Source organism: Lissotriton vulgaris, chromosome 4_1 (assembly GCF_964263255.1).
Source record: "Lissotriton vulgaris chromosome 4_1, aLisVul1.2, whole genome shotgun sequence".
Lineage (NCBI taxonomy): Eukaryota > Metazoa > Chordata > Amphibia > Caudata > Salamandridae > Lissotriton > Lissotriton vulgaris.
The window spans coordinates 2,108,392,390-2,108,416,757 of NC_141691.1; the positions used below are offsets into that span (position 1 = coordinate 2,108,392,390).

The 24,368-nt window shown below is 44.1% G+C and overlaps 1 pseudogene; it reads left to right on the forward strand.

Moving 5' to 3' along the window:
- LOC147725137 (putative methyltransferase DDB_G0268948) overlaps positions 1 to 24,368 on the forward strand; it is a 513,848-nt pseudogene that overhangs the window by 406,191 nt on the left and 83,289 nt on the right.

The window sequence follows — 24,368 nt, forward strand, 5'->3', positions numbered from 1 at the left end:
TTCCAGCCTCCTTCTACCTGTGTTTACCACTGGCCCTCCTCTTCCTGTGTATGTGTGCGGTTGTGAAGATGGGGACAGAGGGATAAGGGTATTGCTACTTTTGGAATCTGTGCACAAGATTAGCGCATTCTTTCTTTGGTCATGATAAAGGTGAGATATCAGCCATACTCATTCAACCATTCTAGAAAAGTTTCTTCCCCATTGTTTGCCCACAAGGCAAAGCTATAGTTGACCTGGGCCATATGTACAAAAGAAGCCGTTGCTATTTCCAAATAGTGAATCTGTAGAAATCACTATTAGGGAATCGGAAAATAAGATGTATAGAATGGGGATTCCACAAGTAGACATTTTTACTGATTCACAATAGCAATTAGGAAATCACAATTCTGGAAATCACAAAATTGGAACTTTCTGACAGGAACTCGCAAATAACAAAGCGTTGCATTCTGGGTGCAGAATGATCATGTCAAACCAAGAAGCTAAGAAATGCAGGGTGTAGCCACAAAATCCAGATGCCTAGGAAAGTGCTAGAAGGGAGAAGTGCACCCGCCTCAGAACTGTCAAGTGAATGCCTGTGATTAAACTGCACCAAGTCCAAGGAAGATGGGGACAAAGATTCGGGGAACAGAAAGTGGAAGGTCACATTTTCTGAAAAGGAGCTGGAGCTCCTAACAGAAGACTGTGTGGCGCATATTGACCAGCTATTTTGAAAGGTCTCTTTTACCGTTCCTGGGAGCCATGAAGACCAAAATATGGAACAGCATCTTGGAGAAGATAAACTCCCTTGGTGTCAGGCAGAGAATCATTCAACAGATCCACACATGCTTGTTGCACAATCCTGCACAAAGGAGAATGTGACGAGCAGAATGGCTGAGGGTTGTGGCACAGGTGGAGGACCCTCAAATCACCCCCTCCCACTTGGATGAATGCGGTCATAGAGGGAACACTAGAACAGAAAGTGTGGTGGGAGTGTCAGACATTGATGCCTCCAATACTGCAGGCAACTGTCAGGGTAAGTCAACTCCCCTCTGCCTACTTAACCTAATCTAATGTTTATAATTCACCAAATAAAACATCACAGTAAAGGTAACTCAATTGAGATGCCTATCCTACCTTGGCAATGCATCATGGGAGTTGTAGCACACCAAGGTTGCACGCTGTACTGTGTGTTGATGACTACTCCACACATATAAGTATATCAGAAACACATGAATTACAGTGACAACAATGTAATAAAAATTCACCACTCATTCCACAGATATGAAAATGGCAAGGTAACCTCATGGGCACTAGGCATCAGTCTTGAACAAAAGCAATGACTAAATTACCAATAGACAAGCTAAGGTATTTTTAATATACATTCCAAAACAATTGAATCAGTGTGTTGAAATGGAAAATAGAAGAAATTATGCTAATCCATACACACAAATCATCTTTTGCAGAACTGATCCAGCCTTTGTCCTGGGGAGAACCCCAGTACTGAAAAGGGGTATGAAATGCATTTACATGGTCTCTTAGAAATAAATCTACAGTAAATATCTAGCAAGTGGCAACACTGGTAGATTGCCTATCCCACTATATATTTTAGTAACAACTAGCTGCCCCCAACACCTAACATCAGCAGGAGGCAACTTTCGGACTGAGTGACTCACATCCTCAGCTCAGTCATTTTATGAACAAATGACTAGCATAAAGAGTTCTTAATATCAAGTTCTGATTAAAATGTAAAAAGGTGTATGTAGGAAGGTGGAATCTTACTATATGGTTGCCCCCACTTTTTTCCTGGAATTTTGATGGTTTTAGACTTAGTTTGGCTAGGATCCTGCTATTCAGGCTCCCAGCCTATCTGCTTTCCTCTCTAAATTTATTCCATGTACTATAGGTATACTCCAGTTTGGTTACTGGTATCCTTGTGAGTCCCTAGTATAGGGTACACTAGGTACTAAGGCCACAGGTACCTCAGAGGCCTACCAGGGGCTGCAGTATGTATTATGCCACCCTTGGGAAGCCTTCCAAAATGACGACATGGTTCTCAGTAGCACAGAAACGATATCCTGATTCATTCATTAAGGAAGTTAATATTTGTTTACTCATTTATTTTTGAAGGTTGGTGCAGCATCATTTTTCAATCAGTGGTATATTTCTCCCATATCTCTACCACAAGCAATGCATTTAGGAGTTGGGTTTGGGTTGTTTCAGAGAATACTATATAGCTAATAGTCAACCCAGATGGCGCTGTTACCCACATTAATCTGGAACAATATAGTCCACAATCACAAGTGCACAGGATGAAGGAAGTTGCAAAATCAAACCATCCATTGAAGACTTCCACTCTGGTAACCCACAAAAAATCTTTCAAGAAATAATGGCCCTGACAAACAAAGACTGCCGAATTGCGGAAAGGTGGCCCGACCCCGGCTTTGTTATGGCTGTGGGGGTCCTTTTCCTCATAAGGGGACGTGTCCTGCCATTGGGAAGCGGTGCTCTAATTGCAACAGGTTTAACCATTTTGCGAAGGTGTGCCGTTCTGTCCCTGCACGTTCCGTTCCCATGTCCTCCGCACAGGTGTATGAGGCTGCTCCGTTGTCGGCAGAGGGAGACATGGATGATGATGGGCTTGAGGGGACTGTACATGTACTCCATGCCTTGCAGCATGGGGGTTCGGTATGAAGAGGTCTTCCTTAATGTTGTGTGATGGTGGACGGTCACCCGGGGCCTGCTTTGATTGATACAGGTGCTTTTATAAATGTGATGGCCGAATCAATGATGATGACACTGCCAACTGTTCCTGTTGTGAGTGCAACCACTACGAGGGTTTTTGCTTATGGAGCCTGTGACCCCCTTCCTTTGGCTGGTCTTTTTACTGCTGAGGTAGCACATAATTCTCATACTGTGAAGACACGGATATATGTCACGAAAGGTAGTCAAGGAATGTTGTTGAGTTGCCAGACAGCAGAGGGTTTACAGTTGGTAGCTTTTGCTTTGGCCGTGCATCAATGGACTGTGGATGATTTACTAGTCCAGTTTTCCCCGTTGTTTGATGGAATTGGCTGTTTGAAAGATCGCATGATCAAGTTGCACATTGATGACTCTGTCCAGCCAGTGGCATTACATCACAGGAGGGTGGCGTTCCATCTTCGGCTGAAAGTGGAAGCAGAACTGGTGAAACTGGAAAAGGCAGATATCATTGAACGGGTGGATGGTCCCACTCCCTGGGTGTCTCCCATTGTGGTGGCTCGTGAGCCTAAAGAGCCTGGTGAGGTCCGCATTTGCGTGGATATGCGGTTGCCTAATCTTGCAATTAAACATGAACGGCACCTCACCCCTACTGTGGATGATATCGTGGTGGAGGTGAGTGGGTTACAGTGGTTTTCCAAGATGGACCTTTGTGCTGGTTACCACCAGCTGATGCTTGACCCTGCTTCCCTTGCGATCACCACATTTTCTACTCATGTGGGTTTACGGAGGTATAAGCTTTTGAGTTTTGGTATCTCCAGTGCTGCGGAAGTCTTCCGGGATACAATCCGTGGGGTTCTTTCTGGACTGGATGGTGTGATTAATGTCAGCGATGACAGTTTGGTGCATGCACCTACATTGGATGGGCATTTCAGTCATCTTAAGAATGTGTTTCAGCAGCTTTTAGCGAATTTCTGAAGACTGACATCTCGTTTTTTGGATATCGCTTTTCACAGGATGGTGTCCCCCCTGACCCTCTGAAAGTGTGTGACATTCAGACTGCTCCTGCTCCTGTTAATGTGTCTGGTGTGCGGAGCATCATGGGAATGGTCAACTAATGTGGCTGTTTTATCCGTAATTTGACTGATTTGATGGCTCCTTTGTGGGAACTTATTAAATCTAACGATGCATGAACTGGGGTCCAGAGCAGGAATCTGCTTTTTAAGCTACAAAGCGGGCCCTCTCCGCTGATACCACTCTGGTGTATTTTAATCTTTCACTGGACTCTGAATTATCTGTGGATGCTAGTCCTCTGTGGCCTGGGGGCTGTACTTTCTCAGCGGCAGAGCAATGGAGAGCTGGATCCAGTGGCATATGCCAGCCGTGCATTGACGGCAACTGAACAAAGATATTCTCACATCGAGAAGGAGGCTATCGCCATACACTGGGGGTGTCATCATTTCCATTTGTATATGTATGGTCAGGCTTTTGTTGTGCATACGAACCATAAGCCGCTTATTTCATTGTTCATGGGATCGTCTTTTAAACCTCCACCTCGAATTGAGAAATGGATCCTGCAGTTGCAGGATTATTGTTTTACAGCGGTGTTTCATCCTGGAACTTTGAATCCTGCTGACTACCTTTCCCGGCATTTCCATCTTGCTACTCCAGGTGAAGAATCTGCTGCTGGGGAGACTGAGGAGTATGTGCGTCTGGTGGTGGAGCGTTCCAGGCCTCTTCCTATTTCTTTGGAAGAGATTTTGGAGTCCACGAAACAGGATGGGTGTCTCCAGCTTTGTCTTTCTGCAGTGGGTACCGGGAAGTGGAACGGTCTCATGGATTCTGCAAGGTGTCGTACTGAGAATGCTAGGTCGACCTTGGCCTCTCTTTTTAATGTACGGGATGAACTGGCAAGATCCATGGAGGGGTGTTTGATGAGAGGTCCGCGGCTGGTGATTCCTTCCTGTCTCCAGCGGAGGGTGTTGGATTTGGCTCATTTGGCTCACCAAGGGGTTGTGAAAACCAAGTCCACATTGAGATGTGAAGTGTGGTTTCTAGGATTGGATGCTTTGGTGGAGAGTATTGTGTTGCGTTGTGCGCTGTGTCAATCTGCTGGGGCTGGTGATTCTCCAGCTCCCATTCTTACGGAAGACATTCCCTCGTTCCTTTGGCATCGGGCAAGTGCTGATTTTGGATGTTTACCGGATGGGCGACATACACTGGTGGTTATTGATGACTTTTCTAAGTACCCTGAGGTTGAGCTTTTGGACACTACTACGGCTTGTCACACTATCCTATTGTTTGATAAGATCATGGCGACACATGGTTTGATTTCTGAGTTACGTACGGATAAAGGTCCTCCTTTTTCCAGCCATGACTTTGCGAACTATCTACAATCTAGGGGCATCCATCATCGAAGAGTTACCCCTTTATGGCCTCAGGCCAATGGAGAGGCTGAACGCTTTATGTGTACCCTTAATAAAGCTATCAGGATTGCTGTTGCCGACCGCCAAGATCTGGATTGTGCTATATTCACGTTTTTAAGGGAATATCGGATGACCCCTCATTCAACTACGAAAGTCAGTCCGATGTCCTTATCCATGAATCGGCCTATGGGTGATTTTGTTCCTCAGATGGAGGCAGTGTCTACTAAACATGCAGTTGTAGCTGATGAGCTGCGGAATCAAAAGATAAAGAATGATAAGGTGGCTTTCAGGCGTGGAGCTTAGTCCAGGTCTTTTCATGTGGGTGATGCTGTGATGGTGAGGAATCGGTATAAAAAAGGAAAGTTTAGTTTGCCTTTTGAGCCTGAGACATGGACTGTGCAGTCTGTTCATGGGACTAAAATTACTGTGGTGAGGAATGGATTGGGTATTTTCCGGAATGTGTCTTTCCTTAAAACATACTGGGCTCCTGTTGATGCTCAGGTTTATGACCATATGGTACCGTCAGATACTGGGTCTTTGGTTTCTGATGATGAGTTTACGGATGTGAATCCGTTTCCTGCTGCGTTGCTGGATCATGATCGTCGAGGGAAGGATCATGCAGTGCCTGGACAGTGTGGTGTATCTCCATCTGCCATACCTTCTGGTGTGGCTCCAGAGCCGGTTCTGCTGCTCCCGTCTGGTGAATGTTAAGTGCCTGATTCTAACTCCCAGCAAAGGGGTGTTGGGAGATACCAGCTGTGGCCATGTCCTGCCAGAACCACACGTCTAAAGAACTATGTAACTATTGAACGGACTCAGGACTTATGTTTTGTTTTTGTTTTGCTTGTCTGTTTTCACTTTGATTTTGTGGAGGAGTGTGATGTGGTCACCGCCGTTTTCAGCAACCCGGAAGGGGTAGCGGTGGACCACCTGTTGTATATATAGCACGTAATAATAAATTGATTCATTGGGGGCGGGGCTTTCTCACTAAATAAAAGGATCCTGGTTTGGACAGGATATTGAACAGTCTTACCTGACTTGTGGTGCTTACTTCTACTTGGACATAACAATGGGGACCCTGTAGGGGCATCCTTAACTAAGACTGTTCCTAATAATATAATCTGGGACACACAACTATGCTAGGAGTTCAGTAAATAGATTAACAGATATGACCCCTTTCTCCAGGTTTGTTGAGATGGTTCATTTTGATTTATGCACCATACAAATGAATGGGTTTGATTCACAAAGGTAAACTGAGAAGAAAGTCCAACTTTATGCCTTTCAGTATTCACAAAGGGTTTTTACAAGTAGTTAAGCTAAACTTTTGTCTCAGTTTAACTTAAGTTTTGGTGTTAAGTCTAACTGAGACCAAAACTTAAGCTCAACTGGGACTAAAGTCTAACTTTACTACTTGTAAAGAACTTTTGTGAAAACGGACTGTCTTTCCTAATCGGGCACAATGTTTGCATAAGGAACCGCTTTTAAGTGTGCTCTAGAAACCTTGTAAATGTATAGGAATGGAAGTAATATATAGCTCAAACTCATCTACGGAGCAATATTGAGTTGTACACATAGGAGGGTCATAGTAGAAAGATCCACATAAACTGAGTAGAGTGGGGAGCATTGATTCGGAATCCAGACAAGCTTACAGACAAGAGGGAAGGTTGTTTGGGTGAGGCCTACAGGAGTTATGGGAGTGATATTAGCGGCAGAGATGACAGTGAGCAAAGGTGTGGTGTAAAATAAGGTGGTAATTGTTTTAAACTACATGATCTCAACGGCAGACCACCCTGTTTTCACACCATCTCTGTTGGTCAATGCTTGGAGAGATCGTGGGAGTTACATCACCACCCATCACAGTTGGCTCATCAGATGCAATCATGTTAGGGAGATCAAAGTAGTTATTCTACTTATAGCCTCAGCAGGAAGCATGTACTGTAAAGGGATTATCAAAATGGTGATTGTAATGTTTCTGTTATTACAGGGGAACCATGCAAAGTTTATTATATATGGAATAAAGGTCAACCATATCACTTTATTGTATGTATCTCTCTAGACTGTTGGATTTTTATTATCTGAACATGGAACAGAAAGAAAGGGAGTAGTATTATCGGAATACAAAGAAATATATGATTCTGTACATTTTGAAGAGAAAACAAGGTAAGGTGAACAAAAGCAATATTCAAGAACCAGTTAGATAACCTTACAGTAATTTTCCAACTATCCAAAAATATGCATCAATAAAATTGGTAAAGTACCTTAACTGTAGTTAACTGAAAATTGTTATGATATAAGCATTTCAAATAAGAGGGCCTAGCTGATATGAAGTTGCATGGTGGCTATCGATATTAAAAAAGGGTTGCTATTGTGGCTAAAGTTTGTACATTTCCTTGAATATAAGCCTATCACAAATAAACTAATGCATCAATGTACTTGGCTTGTGTTGAGCAATTGCTTGTGTTGAAAGCTGTCTAAAACAAACCATTTATTTTTATAACTATTTCTTGTTTGTTTTATATATGCATCACTAGGTAAGCAAACTATGTCTAGGTATGGCTGTGATTTCTCAACACTGTCACTGAGGAACGAAGGGTGACAATTACTACTGGAGTGATTGTAAAATATGTAACATTTATTCATTTCTCACATGGTTTGCATATCATTTAGATCATCTTTGAACCCTGTAACTTTTAAACTAGATCACCCTTCTCTCGATATAGTGCACTAAAATGTACACTGTGCAGAGAATCCAGTAGATCCCAGATTGGTATGCAGAGGCAACAATAGATAATACTAACGCTTCATGGGCAAACAGTTCTCAGGGATGATTCCAGGACAGCTGGACCACTCACAAAGTGGGTGTCAAGGTTCTTGATGTCATACAATAGGCGCTTGCTTCCTGGGCAGTTACAGTGTGAAGTTCAGGGAGTACAGGCAGTCCAGTATCCCAGGTTTTGGTGCGACATGACTGGGTAGGTTTTGGTGTCTTCACACTCTGTGGGTAAACAGTTCTGATCCTCTAGAGCTATTGTACCTCTTCTTGCTTGGAGCTGCGTCAGAGTCTCGGGGGAGCAGTAAGTCAGTAAACTGGACTCATCCCGTTCAGTGCCGGTGGACTGCAGTTGAGTAGTCCCTCTACCACAAGTGAGTTCTCTGGCAAGTGGTGAAGGACTGGGAGTGCACCAGGACTTTTTGGTTATATATAGGAAAACAGCGGTTCCAGTGGATAGTAGGAAAAATGATTTAAGCAATATATATGCAAAATCGCAACAAGCCTGTAAAGGACCTAATAATATCAGAGAACAAAATACACTTTCTACACAGTTTGCTCTATAATGTTTATATAAACACACAGTAAATAATATAAACACTATCTTAGATTCAAAAAGCGCAATACTTTGTGCATTGCTAACAGTCCTAACAACTGGTCGCGGGAGTGGTGGCCCGATGTCCTTGGTGCCTGTCCTATCCCGGTATCTCATGGGAAAAATCTGGGAGTTGTGGTAGATGTCTCCCTCTCCATGAATCTGCAGGTTTACAGGACAGTGGCCACCTGCTTTTGGCTTACCTGGATCATAAGGAAAATCTCACGGTTCCTCTCTCTGGACGCTCGGAAAAAAGTGGTGGTTGCTTTAATACTGTCCAGACTGGACTACTGTAACGCCCTCTATTTGGGCATCAATAAAGGCCAGCTGCGACGTTTACAACTGGTGCAAAATGCTGCTGCCAGGTTGGTGATGGACATTCCGAAACGTCATTCGGTCTCGTCCTCCCTTAGGGCGCTACACTGGCTCCTGGTGGATCGTAGAATCATGTTTAAAACTCTTTGCCTTACCCATACTGCATACTATGGCCAGGGCCCTTTGGGTTTAAAGACAATTTTTAAACAGTATGTGCCCTCCAGAAATCTGCGGTCTACAACTAAGAATTTCCTTGTTGTTCCTCGGGTTAAAAAGATGAGATGGGGCGGGAGAGCCTTCTCATTTGCTGCTGCAGGTGCTTGGAATTGTCTTCCGAACTCTCTCTCCGGGCAACAGGAACACGCATTGTTCCGTAAAGCCCTCAAGACATGGCTGTTCCCCCAGGATCGGTTTGAGTGAGAATCGGTTTTGCCTGCATGATGTCTGCTCTCAATGCCTTGATGCCCTTGGGCTAAGTTTGCGCTTTAAAAGCTGCACATTCATTCATTCATTTATTCATTGCGTCCCCAAGTGAAAATGGAACCAAAAAGTGACTATATACAGTGAACAGTTTACAAAAGGTTTCCATAAATTACAAGAAATTACCATTCAAATATACATTTTCCACAGCCTAGATATACAGTGACACTAGCTGTATGATGGTCCGTTCTATGAACTTGTCGACGGCGTTTCGACCCTCCTGTGAATGTGGGGTCTCTTCAGGACTCCTAATATAGAGACATCTGGATAGTGAAAGGTTGCAGCCTGTGTGAACTTGATGTGCCCCGTGCGAAGTGAAAGGTAAAAACTCATGTGAGGACACGGCCGGGTTCTCATGGTGAGGAAGACTGGCTCCTAAGGGTAAAGGTCAGCGGGCATACAGCTAGTGTCACTGTATATCTAGGCTGTGGAAAATGTATATTTGAATGGTTGTTTCTTGTAATTTATGGAAACCTTTTGTAAACTGTTTACTGTATATAGTCACTTTTTGGTTCCATTTTTACCTAGGAACACAATACACAAAGTATTGCGCTTTTTTAATCTAAGAAAGTGTTTATACTATTTACTGTGTGTTTATATAAACATTATAGAGCAAACTGTGTAGAACGTTTATTTTGTTCTCTAATATTATTAGGTCCTTTACAGACCTATTGCGATTGTGCATATATATTGCTTAAATCATTTTTCCTATTATCCACTGGAACCGCTGTTTTCCTATATATAACTAATACCCTGGTTCCTTGTGAGTAGGGATCCCTTGTCCTTAGTTGTGGCCAGGATTTTTGGGGCCTCACAGTTGCAGGGCAAAACAGCACACTATGATGGTTGAGTCATGAGAGCAGCAATCAGGGTATTGTGCCAAAAATTTGCAGCAGGTCTTCGTTTCTCAGGTCAAAAGCTATTCTTTGTCAGTGTCTTCTTTGAATCCATCAAATCCAGGTAAAAGGTCTAGGGATGCCACCCAAATACTAAATGTAGCGGTGGTAATTGGAGTCACTGTTATTAGTCAATGGACTACTTACCTTTAGGGTGTCTGCACTCTCTAAGTGACCTCTTCCTTTGGGAAGGAGCAGTACTCTTTCCCTGATAGGCTAATTGCTCCAATCTCAAGATGGAGGAATTGGAAAAGTATTGTCATCATCAAGTGCCCCACTATAGGGGTGGTGGTGACTGAATGTGGGCACATCTCCTAATCTAACAGATTTTCCTGCCTGTCCTCCCACTAAATGTGGAGCAGGACGGGGGAGTAGTCATCCTTCACTATCTGTAGATACCCGGTTACATTACATTCCAGCTTGCGATAGGTGTTAAGCATTTCCACCCAGAGCAGGAATTGTTCCTAGCCTCTGAGGTCAGAAACAGGGTTGGGGGTGGCAGGCTAGATAAGTATAGTCAGAGATCAGGAGACCTTTTACGGTGTCTCCTGTGTACATGTATTAGTAAATCCAACACTGGCATCAGTGAGAATTTCCTAAGACAAGATGTTTGTTACCAAACATCTTAGGGTACAGTGAAGCCATCATGAAGCTAGAAAACTCCTAATGACAAGTATTCAGATCATGTACTCTCTATGACTTCCTTAGGCTCTTACCATATCCAAAAATGGTTTAGATATTGTAGGGTCATCTCTGCTAATGCAGTTATGTCTACATATGGGATACACTGTACCCTGCCTTAGCTCTGTAAGGCCTGCAGTAATGATGACTTACCTATACCTCATATAGTGCCTTTAGGCATGGCATACAGGGTTCCATGTAGACCCTCTGGTTTCTCTGCAACATAACACCCACCCTGCTATGGCAGTTGCATGGGCTTGATGGTGAGGGGTCCCTAGGGTATTTGTGCTGCAGCCCCACTGGATGGTCTTCAGTATCAATGCCCTACGTACCAGGGATACCATTTAATAGGGACTGCTGAAGCTGTGTCAATCATGGTACAGTTTTAGTAAATAGATCTGGCACTGGGAAACTTGTTAAGCAGGGACCCAGTGCACTCTCTTTCAAAATCATTTCATGCACCATTCGAAAAGTGAGGGCTAACCATGTCAAAAGAGACACTTTACTACACTCCAACTTTGAACCAAAGCTCTTGCGGCACTGAGCAAGAGTAGCAAGTCATTGCAATCCTCCCCAGAAGAGCTTTTCCATCCAAGCACCAATTCATTCAAATTTTCATTCTTCCTTCCACCCTTTGATAATCACCATTTCACCTTTACATTCCATCATTCATTCAGTCTTTCGTCCAATATTCAGTTTATCACCACTCCATCCCACTGTCCACCCATCAACATCCAAACCTATCTATCTATCTATCTATCTATCTATCTATCTATCTATCTATCTATCTATCTATCTATCTATCTATCTATCTATCTATCTATCTATCTATCTATCTATCTATCTATCTATCTATCTATCTATCTATCTATCTATCTATCTATCTATCTATCTATCTATCTATCTATCTATCCTCAAACCAATTAAATTCATCAAAAATATCCATCCTTTCAGTCACTTAGCCATCCTTTCACATATCCATCCCCCTTCACCTATCCATCTGTCCATCTGTTATCCAGTCATTCTTTCAGCCATATCCACCCATTTATCCATTAATTTACCCTTTCACTGATTGATCCATCTGTTCACTCCGTCATACCTCCTTTCTCTCACCTTCCACCCAGCCACTCTTTTACTCATCACCCAGCCACCATTAACCATTTCACTCATCCATACATCTTTCCGCCCTTTCACTCACCCATCCTCACATCAGTCATTTCACTCATTCATCCATCCACCATTTCATTCACACATCTATCGATCCATCCATACTTTGGGACATTAGAATGTCAAAATGCACAGACTCTGTCTCTCTGCCACACCAGTGCTCATCAGCCCAAATGTCCTGGCTACCTCACAGTGCCTTACCTGAGCACCTAAACTTCCCAGAGTAGCAGGAATTTTGGCAACCTAGAACACAACACTCTAATCACCTTTCACTTCTCACTCATACATGTCCATAATACACAAAATATAGGCACAAGGAAAGATTACAATATTAATTGAAATTATTGTGCTCTATTATGAAGCAAGGGGGCTGCAAATAGGGAACATAAACAACTAAGCATGTGACAGAAGCAGGGAAAAGGTGTACCATGGGAAAACCCGAATTTAGGAGTTGCAGGAACTGCATAGCTTGAAGAGGTAGTTCTGACTGTGACATATTGTTGGTACCTAATTCTAAAAGGGAGTTCCTGATTAGAAAAACTCTAACGTGTAACACGACATACAGTGTTTATGTTCTAATTTGCCCCTGCAATAAATAGTATGTGGGGAGCACAAAACATCAGGCTAAAAAGCGGGTTTTGGAGCACATCCGTGCTATAAGAAACAACAACAAACCATATCCTGTAGCTAGTCACTTTCATGCCAGCCACTTTCAGGATAAGACTTTGGCCCGTATGGTTGTCATTGATTCTGTGAGCTTAGGAGTCAGAGGTGGCGACAGGTAACTGTCTCTAAGAAAGCTGGAGTCACGGTATGTTATAGACCTGAAGAGTTTGGCACCGAAAGGACTAAATTCAAGCGAGGAGTTGGCAATCCATCTGTACAATTAATGATATTGTATTAAAGGTTTCTATAGAGCAGCAGTTGATGTTTTTATTAATTTTAACTTTTTACATTTTTAGGTTTGGGCACTTCACCTATCAACTATCTAAGAATTTTATTTTGCTTATTTAGTTTTTTTGCTGATGAACTGTTTGGGATACTTTGGACAACAAACACATGGACTTGATGTGCATTAATGCCCACTTGGGGTAGATTGCTGGACTATTATTCAATCATTATGTCTTTCATAAACTAGACTTTGGCCTACTTAGGCAGGATTGTTATAACATGGGGTTTTGAAAATATGGGTGTAGAGGAATGAATTTTTGTACATAATTATGCATTTGATTAATTTTCTTTCTGCCAACTGGGGCAAGATTTCCATGCACATGAATGAAGGCTGCTGCAAACTGTTGATTCATTTTGATTAGTATTGTGATTATTCATTGGTTTATCAGGATTATTGTTCAACACCCGTGAAACTGGTGTACATATTGTATGTAAAACATAGAGCTCTACATGTATTGAATTAATTTTGCACATTACAAAATGGCTGCAACAGTTGCTAGTATTGTACATACATAGAGTGTGGGTTAGTCCATCTTCTAATGGTTAGAAGGAAGTGGATATAAGCATGGTGATACTTGGCATCTATGAGCATGACTAAGGCGTAAAGCCGAAATGCATCATTTTGAACTTGCCTTTAAAAGATATTTGCATCACTTTGAAGAGTCCGAGTGTTTCCTGTTATTGACAGTGACTTGTGAAGACAACTAAGCAAAGGAATTAACATTACTAGCAAACTGTATACGTTCAAAAGCCCTAACATGGTGAATTATATATTTGTTTAAGCCTAATCTCTCTACTTGAGCACAGTCATTCATCATTGATATCTGGGATTTACAACGGACACCAATACTTACTATTTTGTAGTTAGATGCTCAGGATTGTAAGTGTAAAGTCTGTTCAGCAAGGATAAGCATCCGTTCGATGACCTGCCCCTCTGCACGAAGCCTCCTATCTTTTTTTCAAAAAGTCAAGTCTTTGGGGGCCGATTCACAGGTCTAACCTGAGACAAAATGCTAAACGTACTACTTTTGGTAATCACAGAAGGCATTTAGTAGTAGTAAAGTTAGTATTTTGTCTTAAGTTAGTATTTTTTCTTAAATTAGTATTTTGTCTTAAGTTCGGATTTTGTCTTAATTTAGGATTTTGTCTTAAGATTTGGTCTTAAGACAAAATCCTAACTTAACACACAATACTAATGCTAATGAGTAATAGGAGAAAGTGTTGGATGGACTGACAAATGTGGCACATGAGGTGAGGTTGGGGGAATCCAGTTGCTGTCGGATTGCAATACTGACCAGCCATGCTTTTTCCCTGCCTCTTCTGTTTTGTCAAGCCTCCAGGATTTTACCTTAGCCGCTTTGTTAGCAATTTTGTTAAATGCTGTAAAACAGATGTTTACCTCCCAGACTTTGGAGAGATCAAGGGTTGTTAGAGCTTGTCAAAACACTGTTGGCCAGTCACTTTCTTTGGTTGTGCTGGGTCTCTATTTTAGCCCAACACAAGGCAGCCAGAGATTTGGGGTGAGGAGCTCTCATATTCCAGCACAGTTTAGTTATGGTGGTCATCCTTACTGGGAGTTGGCGAAAAATCCTAAATTCAAGGCACACTTGTGCTTAAGAAATTTGTTGTGGTAAATGGAAGATGTATTTCAATAATATGGACCGTATTTATTTAATGTGGTAACGTCCTTGCCTTTTAGCAGACCTGAGCCATAGGTCAATGAGGGTAAAAACTTTGCCCAGGACTATTTGTAGAAGATGTGACTGCGACAAACTCCCCATCGTTTTTTAAATTTGTTTGAAAGCAAGGTATAGCTTGTTACCTAGATTCCTTCTTTGTATTAAATGATGTTTGGAATGTAATCATGTGTCCATTTCCACCCCAAAGTATTTGTAAAAAATGTTTACCAAGTGGAGGCTGTTTCCTGATGAATTCCATTCGAATTGTACATTTTGTTGGCTGTTTTTCAATGAGAAACAGATGATTTTTGTTTTGCTGTAATTTAATTTCAAGCCTGATGATTCAGAGAATTTGAGGAGAGTTGTAATTTGGCGCTGGCGGCTGATTGGGGTCTGGCTGTATAAGACAATGTCATCTGGCTATTGTAGTCTGTGCACCGGTCTCTTAGCTAATTATCGTGGGTCCCTCTAACCTTCCAATTGACGGCCATCCAACTCTGCTGTGTATATATTAAAAAGGCGGGGGCGAGAACACATCCTTGTTTTAGGCCTATGAAAGTAGACATCTGTTTTGTCGTTCTGTCACACCTACCTATTTTGACTCGCACCCAGGTGTCTGTGTATAAGTTGATAATTGCTTTGAGGAGTTTTAGTGGTGTACCCCATCTGGCCATTTATGCCCAGAGCAAGTCCCATGGGGCCATGTTGAATCCAGCATTTAGATCAACAAAGCAAGTGTATAGCTTGGAGGAGTTGTGAATGGCTTTTTCCATTGAGTAGACGGAGGGCAGCTGGACTTATGCCTGCCCTGAAACCCATTTATATGGCCACGATGATGCTTTAGCTGAAACCAAAGCTTCTGATTCTTTTAATAGATTGACGGCATAAAGTTAGGCTTCAACATCAATCCAGGCAGTTCATCTGCAGTTTGCTGGGTTTGTTTACAAACGTGACTTGAAGATGGGATGGAGGATGCTTCCTTTCCATGATGTAGGAATAGTGTCGGTGAAGACTTCCTGGTTAAATGGTAGGGTAAAGTATAAGCATGGGCGTAAAATCCGTTCCGCTTGCCGATTTTGCGGATTTTCGGTAAATTCGCAATCCACGAACTCCCGCGAATTTGCCGAAAATCCGCAAATTCGCACGCGGCGGATTTTTTTGCTTGGTGATACAATATTGCTGTGCGCGGCGTTCATTTACTGTCATTCAGCGTTTGCCAAGTTGTTTTTCTCGATATTTTGCGAGTGCTGCGCCATTTTGGATCTTGCTGCGGGATCCCGCGGGAGTTTGGCGACCGCGATTATGTCATCGCGGCTTGCCACCTTGCACAGCGAGAGTTTGTCAACGCGAGTACGCCATGATCACGTATCGCGGGAGTTCGCAATTACGAACACGTAGATGCGGCGGCCAGCAACAATCTCGCACTCGCAAAATTACAAAATTTGCAATTCTGCACAAGAAATCCACCAGCAAGCAGCATAAACCTTCTGAAAATGATGATTTTTATCAGAATAACTCCTCAGGTTGACATTTGTCTGCACTTTTTTTGCAAGGATTCCATTTTTTGGGGGGGGGAAGGAAGTGCCCCACAGTCTCCAACTTCCTGTTCCTGTCCAGCAGGCTCCTCGCAGTGCTTTCTTCATGTGCTGGTCACTTTCATTCGGATCTTGACCTGGAAGGATTACTTTTTGTGGATGCTGCTGGATATTTGGATTTGAGGCCTTTTTGACTTTCTTTGGATCACTTTTGGATTAGAAATTTCACAAGTAAGTTTGTTTGGGGCATTACAGTTGCTGCAACTACAATTTTGGAATTTTCGATTTTTGGGCTGTTGTTGGGGCCTTTTGCCCAGGGGTAGTGAGTGGTGCATGGACTGAGTCTTTCTGTGGGGTCTCTTTAATGAAAACATCATGGAGGGCATGGATGGCATGGGATTGTGGTGATTTTTGTGTGATTTTTCGATTTTTTTGGGGTGTTCATGGGCCTGTCCATGTGAGTGGGGGCCATTTTGAGGACTGGTGCAGGCCGGGCTTGTCCATGTGGTGGGGGCCTAGGGGCCATTTTGAAGCCAGGCAGTGTGCTTTGTTGTGCCATTATAGGCCTGCACCCAGTCTGCCATGCTTTCATCCATTATGCCCAGGGGTACTCAGGGGTGCATGGGCCTAGTCTTTCTATGGGGTGTCTTGAATTTGAACATGATTGAGGGCATGGATGTCATTGGATTGTGGTGATTTTTGTATGTTTTTCGATTTTTGGGCTGTTGTTGGGGCCTTTTGCCCAGGGCTAGTGAGTGGTGCATGGGCCTAGTCTTTCTGTGGGGTGTCTTGAATTTGAACATGATTGAGGGCATGGATGGCATTGGATTGTGGTTATTTTTGTGTGTTTTTCGATTTTTGGGCTGTTGTTGGGGCCTTTTGCCCAGGGGTACTCAGTGGTGCATGGACTGAGTCTTTCTGTGGGGTCTCTTTAATGTAAACATCATGGAGGGCATGGATGGCATTGGATTGTGGTGATTTTTGTGTGATTTTTCGATTTTTGTGGGGTGTTCATGGGCCTGTCCATGTGGGTGGGGGCCATTTTGAGGACTGGTACAGGCCGGGCTTGTCCATGTGGTGGGGGTCTAGGGGCCATTTTGAAGCCAGGCAGTGTGCTTTGTTGTGCCATTATAGGCCTGCACCCAGTCTGCCATGCTTTCATCCATTATGCCCAGGGGTACTCAGGGGTGCATGGGCCTAGTCTTTCTGTGGGGTGTCTTGAATTTGAACATGATTGAGGGCATGGATGTCATTGGATTGTGGTGATTTTTGTGTGTTTTTCGATTTTTGGGCTGTTGTTGGGGCCTTTTGCCCAGGGCTAATGAGTGGTGCATGGGCCTAGTCTTTCTGTGGGGTGTCTTGAATTTAAACATCATTGAGGGCATGGATGGCATGGGATTGTGGTGATTTTTGTGTGTTTTTCGATTTTAGGGCTGTTGTTGGGGCCTTTTGCCCAGGGCTAGTGAGTGGTGCATGGGCCTAGTCTTTCTGTGGGGTGTCTTGAATTTAAACATCATTGAGGGCATGGATGGCATGGGATTGTGGTGATTTTTGTGTGTTTTTCATTTTTGGGCTGTTGTTGGGGCCTTTTGCCCAGGGGTACTCAGTGGTGCATGGACTGAGTCTTTCTGTGGGGTCTCTTTAATGTAAACATCATGGAGGGCATGGATGGCATTGGATTGTGGTGATTTTTGTGTGTTTTTTCTATTTTTTGGGGTGTTCATGGGCCTGTCCATGTGGGAGGGGGCCATTTTGAGGACTAGTGCAGGCCGGGCCTGTCCATGTGGTGGGGGTCTAGGGGCCATTTTGAAGCCAGGCAGTGTGCTTTGTTGAGCCATAGGCCTGCACCCAGTCTGCCATGCTTTCATCCATTATGCCCAGGGGTACTCAGGGGTGCATGGGCCTAGTCTTTCTGTGGGGTGTCTTGAATTTAAACATCATTGAGGGCATGGATGGCATGGGATTGTGCTGATTTTTATGTGTTTTTCGAGTTTTTGGGGTGTATAACTGAAGTGATGTTCCTCTGTCTTCCATTGCTTTTAGGTGCACAAGATTCAAGAGAACCACCAGTGCCAGGAAGAAGTCCTGCAACGGTGTGTGTGTGCAGCATAACGTCACGCGGCATCACGTCAGGCCACAGACAACTCTGCAACTTGTGCAACTGCGGCCTGCTGTTCTGAACTCTGAAGAAGATGGCCCCAAAAAAAGTTCCCTGTAGCTCCTCTAGCAAGAAAGTTGCCAGTAAGGAGCAGAAGAAGCAAGTTACCAAGGAGACTAGTGTGCCGCCCGCCACATTTTTTGGGAATAAAAAAAAAAGTACGCCTGCAGCAGCAGCGGGATCTGCTGGGGACCAAGCTGGGAGCAGCACCCCCGCTCCATTGGGCTCAGTGCCACCACCACCATGCCAACTTAAGTCCAAGCCCTTGAGTGCTGCAGAGGCAGCCACTCTACTTGTTCAATCACCATCGAGCAGTGATGTTGGCTCATCGCAAGAAAGTAGCAGCAATGTCCCTAAATCAACACAGGTTGTTGTAACTCATCTGACGAGTGTTGAACAACCACAGCCACAACAACAGCCACTTGTGCAAGTACAAGCCCAAGTACATGTGGAAGGAGAGGCAGCGCAAGGAGATGCGCAAGCAGAGGTGCATGGAGGGGCACAAGTGCCCACAATAGTTGTTCCTCCCGAAGTAGGAGCACATCAGGAAATAGACATTCAAGGCGAGGTATCATTTGAGAAAGCCACTCCTCCTGATGATCATTCATTGTCTTCCACATCCCTAGCAAGGAAAAGATCAAGGATGGTGTCTACATCTTCTTCAAGCCCACCTCCTTCTGATGATACGGATCAAACTTGGGAACCACCACTGCCGTCTGAGAGTGAGGCACACCATGATCTGACAAAGGTAGCTAAGCGTAAAAGGAAGGTCCCCGAAACTCTCATAGTTATGGAGTGAGATGCTGACGCTGAACAAGAAGTGGCATATACTCCTGCTGATGAACACTCTCACGACGACGACGCAGTCATCATAGACTTCACTCCAGCCTCAGCGGGCATGCAGCAAACAGACATTTTGACCCTAGCCCGAAAAGCTGCTGAGCGTGATGATGTTGTCAAGATGGAGGCAATGGGAACACCACCATCATTGGAGTTAACTAGTACACCACCACCTACCGCTTCCATATTTCTTTCTCGCCAGAAGGGACCTCCATTCACCTCGACCTCAATTAGTGGTGGTGCAAGTGCACAACGTAGTAAAGTGCGGCAACACACATCCTCCACTTCATCTGGCATTAGCAGCATGACCACCACCAGTATTGCCTCCTCCGCCCCCCACAGACATTTCAAGTCCGCAGTTTGGGACTTCTTTAGTGTTTGCCCAAAACGGGAAAACATAGCCATTTGTAGCATTTGTAAGCTTGGAGTTATTCGTGGTAAGCTTGGTACCAACTATGGTACCGGAGGCCAGAGAGGTCATCTTAAGAGACAGCACACTGTCCAATGGCTTGCGCACCTAAAGGAGATCAAGGAAGCGCGAATTGGAATCAACAAACTGTACACGTTGATGTTTCATCTGATGATGACGAGGAGGAAGAAGTGTCAAACACTTCACTTACACCCATTACCCCTGTCAGGAGCACACCCCCTGTGAGCCACACTAAGAGTGTGAGAGAGAGTGAGACACCAATGCGAAAAAGTTCATCATCGAGCGTTACTGGGTCGAAGAAGTCATCATCATCCCGTAAAATGGTCCAGCCCACCATTAGAACCATGTTGTTTTCAGAAGCGCCATTTGATCGCAACCACCCACTGGCGCGTCTATATAACACTAAGCTGGCTAAAATGCTAGCTGTGGACCTTCTCCCTTTTTCTTTTGTGGAAGGGGTTGGTTTTCTAGAATTAGTGGCAACGCTCAGCCCTAAATGGAAGGTTCCTAGCCGGTTCTATTTTGCCAGAGTTGCGGTTCATGCACTACATGAAGATGTGCTGGAGGTGATTGGGGCAGCTTTGCAGAAGAGTGCTGTTCACACTATACATCTGACAACAGACAGGTGGACCAGTGGCGCAGGCACTGATTACATGTGCATCACTGCACACTGGGTCTCTTTTTCAGTGGTTAAAGCAAAGCTAAATGCAGGTGTTGACCCGGACAACGTTTTTAAAGCTGCTCGGAAACATGCAACACTAGCCATGTTTGCAATGGAGACAAGTCATATGGGAGCTAGTTAAAAGCCTGATAGACATGCTTCGTCCTTTTGAGGTCTTCACGCGTAAAGTCAGCAGGGAGGACTGTAATTTGGGAAAAGCTATCCCATTGTTGCGCATGCTAGAGCACCAACTGAAGGCGGTGTCTCCTATGTTTCAAAAACATGAAAAAAAGCAAGAAGCTTTTGTTTTGGCGGAGAAATTATTACAGCGCCTACTTGGCGATGAACGTCTTCAAATGATCCACTCAGAACAGCATTACATTTGTGCTACTATTCTGGATCCACGCTACAAAAAAGCACTGGCAGGCAGAGCATTCTTTCCTTTTGGTGACAAAGAACTTTCAAAGTACAAACGTTGGCTAGCTATGTCAGCCATGAGATTTGAAAGAGAACGGCAGAAAATTGAAGGAAAAGGCAGTACATCAGCATCGGCAGGCCATCCCCAGTCAAAAGAATCCACTTCTGCACCTGTGGCTGTGGCAGAAGTGACCTCTCAGCCGTTAAAGACACCGGCAACCGGATCATCTGCACCAGACACAACAGTAACATTGGGTGAAGAAGAGGATTGGCTAACTAAGCTTGGGTTTGCTTCTCAAAAGGTCCCAGCAAAAAGTAAGCAAAGTGGAGGAACCATGGAGAACCTTGAGTCGATGGTGCAGGACTATCTGAATGACTCAACAGAGGTCTATGTTAATGCTGACCCATTGGCGTATTGGCATGGGAAAAAAGATTTGTGGCCAGAGATCTACAACCTGGCTATAAACTACTCGTCTTGCCCACTCGCAAACATGTCTTCTGAACGTGTTTTCAGTGCTGCTGGTGGCATTGTAACTTGCAAAAGGACCCGCCTCTCGCCCAAAAATGTGGAGAGGTTAAAAATTATCAAGATGAATCAGCACCTCATACCACCAGATTACAAAGTACGAGAATACAAGCCGGAAGAAGACGAGGAGGACAGCAACTTAGATGAGGGAATTTCTTCTCTGTTAGGTGACCTACTCCCGCCTGAATTCGCAGAGTATGAGGACAAACTCTTATTCCCTGACACTGAGCCCTGAAAATGTGCCAATGAATCAATACCTTTCTTTTTCGTCCTTATTCACTTTTATTCCAGTGTGTCTTTCTTTCTTTGTTTTGCACAGTTAATATAATTAAAACTTTAATCACCTAATCACAAAAACAAGCCCATCAGCAGAACTGTCTTCACTTATTTGCTTATTCCTCCAGACTCCTATTTCCCTCAAAGCAGAGGGCTGGATTATGCCCAATGAAGAAAGACTCTGCACTTGTGGGGGTGTTCTACTTTTGTGAGGGTGAGTTGGCCGGTCTTGGGGCATTCCTGGGAATGTCTAATACTGGATAAAACTGGTTTGTACAAAATCAGACTTGAAAACGTTTTTGCCTTTTTGCTCACTATCATGTTTTGGGGGCCTGTTTGGGGGGCTTCCTGGTGTTTGTGGGTGGGTTTCGGGGTCTGGGAGCACTGCTGGCACAGTCTAATGTTGATTGCATTTGTTTCCTAGGACATCCATGGTGGAAAAGTGGAGTCATGACCTAGCTGCACAGCGCGTTTGGACAGAAGGCTGAAAAATATTGTAAGTATGAGATTATCCATTTTTGCTTTTTGGCTGTTTGGGGGTGTTGTGCTTTTTTGCGGGTGGGTTGGCGGGTCTTGGGGCATTGCTGGGAAGGTCTAATACCGGATAAAACTGGTTTGGACCAAATCGGAGGCAAAATTCTTTTTGCGTTTTTGCTGACTTACTTGTCTTTGAGGTGCTCTTAGGGGGGGTTCCGGGTGTTTGCAGGTGGGTTTTGGGGTCTGGGAGCACTGCTGGCACAATCTAATTTTGATTGCATTTGCTTTTCAGGAAATCCATGGTGGAAAACGGGAGTTATGACCTAGCTGCACAGCGCGTTTGGACAAAAGGCCGAAAAATATTGCAAGTATTTGATTTTCCATTTTTGCTTTTTGGCTGTTTGGGGGTGTTGTGCTTTTTTGCGGGTGGGTTGGCGGGTCTTGGGGCATTGCTGGGAAGGTCTAATACTGGATAAAACTGGTTTGGATGAAATCAGACTTGAAAACTTTTTTGCCTTTTTGCTCACTATCATGTTTTCGGGGGCCTGTTTGGGGGGCTTCCTGGTGTTTGTGGGTGGGTTTCGGGGTCAGGGAGCACTGCTGGGTATGGATACTTTTTATTGCAAGAGGTTTGAAGCAAATCCATGGTGGCAGAGGGGAGTTAGGGCCTAGCTGCAGAGCGCTCGGAGTGATTTTGGAAATTGCCCTGAAAATGACTTAGTCCCCATTTTTGTACTTTTGCTTTTTGGCTGTTTGGGGGTCTTCTACTTGTTTCGCCTGGGTTGACCGCTCTGTGGCCATTGCTGGGAAGGTCTGCTACCGGATAAAACTGGTTTGGACCAAATCAGAGGCGAAATTCTTTTTGCGTTTTTGCTGTCTTGCTTGTCTTTGAGGTGCTCTTTGGGGGGGTTCCGGGTGCTTGTGGGTGGGTTTTGGGGTCTGGGAGCACTGCTGGCACAGTCTAATTTTGATTGCATTTGCTTTTCAGGAAATCCATGGTGGAAAACGGGAGTTATGACCTAGCTGCACAGCGCGTTTGGACAGAAGACTGAAAAATATTGCAAGTATGAGATTTTCCATTTTTCCTTTTTGGCTGTTTGGGGGTGTTGTGCTTTTTTGGGGGTGGGATTGCGGGTCTTGGGGCATTGCTGGGATGGTCTAATACCGGATAAAACTGGTTTGGACAAAATCAGACTTGAAAAAGTTTCTGCCTTTTTGCTCACTATCATGTTTTCGGGGGCCTGTTTGGGGGGCTTCCTGGTGTTTGTGGGTGGGTTTCAGGGTCAGGGAGCACTGCTAGGTATAGATACTTTTGATTGCAAGAGGTTTGAAGCAAATCCATGGTGGCAGAGGGGAGTTAGGGCCTAGCTGCAGAGCACGCGCGGAGTGACTTTGGAAATTGCCCTGGAAATGACTAAGTCCCCATTTTTGTACTTTCGGGGTGTTGTGCTTTTTTGCGGGTGGGTTGGCGGGTCTTGGGGCATTGCTGGGAAGGTCTAATACAGGATAAAACTGGTTTGGAGAAAATCCATGCAGAAAAGCCTTTTGGCACTTTTTGTAACTTAGGGTTCGTAAGGGTTAGCACTAGCAGCAGGATTGCATGTGTTTCGGGGTGTTCTAGATTTTTGCAACTGAGTTATGGGGTCTTAGAGCACTTGTGGGAATGTGTCATTTTGGTTGCAAGTGATTTGAAGAAAATCCATGGTGGGAAAGGGGGGATTTGGCATAGTTAAAGAAAGCATTTGCCACTATTCTTAACTTAGGGCTTGTTAGGGTTAGCAGTATTTGTATTGCATGTGTTTGGGCGGGGGGCTGTTTGTGGGGGGGTTTGCGAGTCTTGGAGCGATGCTGGGTATAGATACTTTTGCTTGCTTGCAAGTGGTTTGAATACAATCCACGGTGGGTAAGGGGGGATTTGGGCCTACTTTTACTTTCAAAGTACGTTTTGTCACCAGTTTTCTACTAGGCCTCATTTTTTGAGATCTGATTGGGGGTCTTCTACATTTTTGCGACTGGCTTTAGTAAGGGTCTGGGTGGGAGCACTGCTACGAAGGTCTAATTTTGTTCTAAAACACAGTTTACAGTACACCTAGCTTGAGGGGAAAGATCTGCTAAATTAATTTGCCCATACTTATTTAACCTTCAAACGGAGACTCAGACAGAGTACGCACTTTCAAAAATATTGTACTGTCTTCTATTAGGAAACTCAAAGTGTGACTTTTTGCACTACACAGCGTACATACCTTATATTTATTTGCCAGTGGTGTTCTAATATCACTTCCTGTTTTTCCATCAATAATTACAGGCCGGGTTTCAGTCTGTGCAATGGGAAAAAAAGGATGAAGTCAGGCTTCATATTAGCGAGCCGCAATTCAGCATCCGCCAGGCAGGCAGTGGACAGCGTGTCTTCTG